Consider the following 4,000-nt stretch of genomic DNA (forward strand, 5'->3'; position numbering starts at 1 on the left):
CTGTTACATATGGTTAATTAAGTCAACAAAAACCTAAATAGAATTTAAGGTCAGAGGGGGTAACTGTAGCCATCCAAAATCACTTTTCCCGTAACATGGACTATAGAGTGCTGTTTGACACCTTTGGGATCATGACAGAGCTGGGACATGAGCTGAGGCACAGCCTTTGAGAATTGCATTCAGTCTTGGCTTTCAGACTGCAAATGATGGCAAATCTATTGCAATCCCCAATCAAATTGCTTCAGCCAATAATCATCCTCACTAAATGTGTTAAAAATGTGCACCTTGCCTCTACCCTGATTTCTCATATATTCAGTTTTTAGGCACTGAAGTTTTTTTAACTTGACCTGAAATAATAAAAGTAATTTGTTATAGAAAATTTTCCCCCTATAAGGGAGGATCCTTCTGTTGCCCTCTGCTCAGCTGAGGAACTTTCCCAGACATAATTTCTGTAATGCATTTCTGACAATTTTCCAATTGCTCATATTTACATATTTATTTTTGTTTGAAATGTGAAGAGCAGAACCTGACCTAGTCTGCATGGATTTTTCTGTCCCACATAACTTGGTGATGCCAGTAATCTCCCTCCTAGCCCAGTACTTTCTCATGGCTATACACCTGCTCCTAATGTGCAGTGACTTCCAGCCTCCTCCACCTCTACCACTACCTCTTCTTCTCTATTTTAGAGCCTGACTTCATGGGAGGTTTTTGATGGGACGCTTTTACAGCCTCAGTGGTACACCTGTGTCTCTGTGTTTTAATTTCCTTTTGTCATTAATTATTTTTTATCTCTTTATATCAAGTATCTTTTAGATGAGAGAATGTGTGAATTTCTGACTGTTGATGATTTTTATGAAGTATTATTAGGCAGAACAGTGGGTCTTTGTATTTTGAAATGGAAATAGAAAATGTAGCAATGAAGGGAAAGAGCTAAAATCAGGGACTGATTTTTTTTTTTTTTGCTCAGAACCATTGCAGTTAAATTCCAGTAGCAGTTAAATTCCATTACTTCCAATCTGCCAGCTGTGAGAGGAGTGCAATTTTAACAGGTGAATAAAAAAAAGAAAAATGAGGCAAAGCTCTGAAGGAAAAGCACAAAAGCCATTAAAAAGATGATTTCAGGATGAAAAAAAACCCCACCCCAAATCTCTCAGCAAGTGACAGCTGTGGGTTTAATGGACTATTCTTAAAATGAGATTTATATGCAAACTGCCTACAGAAAGTTAAAAAAGGATTCTAATAACCTATAAATGCTAAAGGTTTTTATCTCAGGCTCAAAAATTTTTGATGGCAGTGGATGGAATGTTATAACACACCATAAATGTCCCCTTTAATGACTGATTCTCTGACCTGATGCCATTGTGAATGATCTGGTAAAAGCACAAAGCAGTTGTCCTGTTACCCCTTCCTCCTCCACTTCTTCCCAGCTCACTGAGTCTGTCAGCATGGGAGTTTTAGTCTCACATGCACCTCATCACAAACTAGATTTTTTTTTCTGCTACAGCTGAAAATATTCCTTATCTCCTAATGCATTCCTTTGCTTTGAAAGAAAGTTTTGAACATGTATGCATGAAATGTTGGATCAAAACTGGAGACTGATCACCAATGTACCCATTGACASATCTTTGACTGATGAATCTTCCCCCAGCTCAGTGATGGGTCTTTATCCATGGGGAGCTTTGGTGAGCAACATCAGTTCACACTGGCTGAAAACCAAGAATATTTCCTGAGTTACAGGAGCCAGACAACCAAACACAACACTTGGCCAATAAATGGGATACTTTAGAAAGTCTTCTACTTTGGACCCACCTATTGCAGACAGTAAAAAAGAAAGGATAGCAAAATTTCATTCTTTAGACATCTGACAAGAGAGCTCTTACAATTTTTGTTTCAATGGGTTCTTTCCCATCTGCTTGCACCTCCTCTGTGCCCGACTCCAGCACACCCAGCAGAGCTGGCAGGAGAAAATACACATGTGTGCTTCTGATTTGTACCGAGCTACCAGTGTGGGCAAGGTGCTGCTGAGTTGTGGGCAGGCTATGTTATTACTGAGCAACCCTTGTTATTAAGAGAGATACCTGCACATATGTTTATTTAAATATCTCGTGTARTGACAGCACGGGTGTAAATACACACACATTACAAGCGTTTGCATACGCCTCTACATTGCCGAAGCAAGGGATATAAGCTAAACAAGCAAATCAAATAATTGCTTTTTATATGAAATACATATATATTTTATATAAAATATCCCCATTAACTACATTACAAAATATTCCCTGGACTTGTAGCTTCAGCAGGCACATGCACAAGTACTTGTGCAATCTGCTTCTYCGTTTAGAGAAATTGTAGGAGGCATTGCTTAGGAAAGCAGAGTTTGTGCAAGCAACACATTGCCTCAGCATCACAGCTTTAGTCATGCTGCTTAGAATTCAGTGGTGACAAAAGCTAAATTCTCCTTCCAATATTAAATATAACTCTGCTTAAACGTGGAAAAGTAGTGTCAATTTCTTAAGCGAGAGCTAAAGTGAAGCTCCCGTTTTTCTTGTGACAATTTTGTAAAATTRCCTAAAAGGTTTCCGAATTTGATTTATTTTTTCTTTCCCCTCTGTATTTAGCAATTCTAGCAGTTAATCTTCCTTCATGTCGCTGCAGATCCGGCAAGGTATAGTGTGTCTTGTCCTTCCCCATCTGCCTGGAGTAGCAGCTGGAAGGCCCCTAGAGAATGTGAGCTCTTCCACCCTTCCAGTGCCAAAACAGGCTTCTGAGTCAAGAACGGGTTTGATCTCTGTCAGCGGTTTTAAAAAGAAATTAAGTTTTAGGGRAAGTGAATCCATAATATTTTGAATAAAAATCACGAAAACATGTTCTCTGAAAAAAGTTAAGCATGACATAAGCACACGGTGAGTTCAAGAGCATTAACACCTGTAATGCTCATGTCATAGTCCGTTTCTAGCMGTGTGGAGTCCTACCGAGAGGAATGATTCATCCCACAGAGATGGAGAGATAAATAATCGCATTTTCGGTGGCCGGGCTTTCTGCCTGTAATACATCTCAGCCATCCGGTAGAAGCCATTGGAACAAGAACGGAGGCAACACTCCATTTCCCAYCCCTGTGGAAGACACCCAGCCCGTCCCGCTCCCCACACCGCACCTTTCAGCCCCGTTCGCTCCCAGCGAGAGCCCGACCGAGCTACGGCCGTACCCGTCCTGACAGCCCCTCCTCCCCCGGGGATGCTGGGGGGCATTTTCCCGCTCCCCGCGGTGGCACCGCGCTCTTCCGCCGCACAGAGTCGGTGACAGCACCAAGAAATTCCGGGGGTGGCTCGGTTTCGGAGGGAGTGAAGGAGCGGGGCCGGGCGGCTGGCCCCGCCGCGCCTTCCCCGTCCCGTCCCGTCCCGTCCCGTCCCGTCCCGTCCCGTCCCGTCCCGTCCCGTCCCGTCCCGTCCCGTCCCGTCCCGTCCCCTGGCAGCCGACCCGGGCAGCGGGCAGCGGGCAGCGGGCGGAGAGCAGAGGCGGGAACCCAGCCCCGCCGCGATGGGAGCCCGGGCGGACACGGGGAGAGCGGAGCCGCCAGCCCGGGCGGGAGGCACCGGSAGTCGCGGGGGCGCAGAGCGGCCCCAGAAGGAGCGGGTGCGGAGCGTGTGCCCCGGGCWGGGTACGCGCTGAGCCGCGGGCGGGGAGGCTGAGGAAGAGAGGAGCGCGCTGAGCTGCGGAGCGGGGAGCGCAAGCGAAAGGACGCGAGGCGGGTACCCAAACCGGGGTCCGCGGGACAGACACCCCGAGCACCGGGACGCACCGAACTGCGGAGCGGGGACCGCTGGAAGGAGCCGCGGGGCGGAGACCTCGAGCAGGGGGACCCGCACGGAGCCGCGGGGCGGGGATCCCGAGCGGGGGTACTTGCACGGAGCCGCGGGGCGGGGACTCCAGGCGGGGCCCCCGGAGCGCGGGACACGGAGCCCGGCGGGGCTGGCGCGGCGGTAGCGGCGAGGCGCGGAGC

The sequence above is a fragment of the Malurus melanocephalus genome, unplaced genomic scaffold (assembly GCF_030028575.1).
Source record: "Malurus melanocephalus ecotype Western Australia unplaced genomic scaffold, MMel_1.1 scaffold_199, whole genome shotgun sequence".
NCBI classification, from domain to species: Eukaryota; Metazoa; Chordata; class Aves; order Passeriformes; family Maluridae; genus Malurus; species Malurus melanocephalus.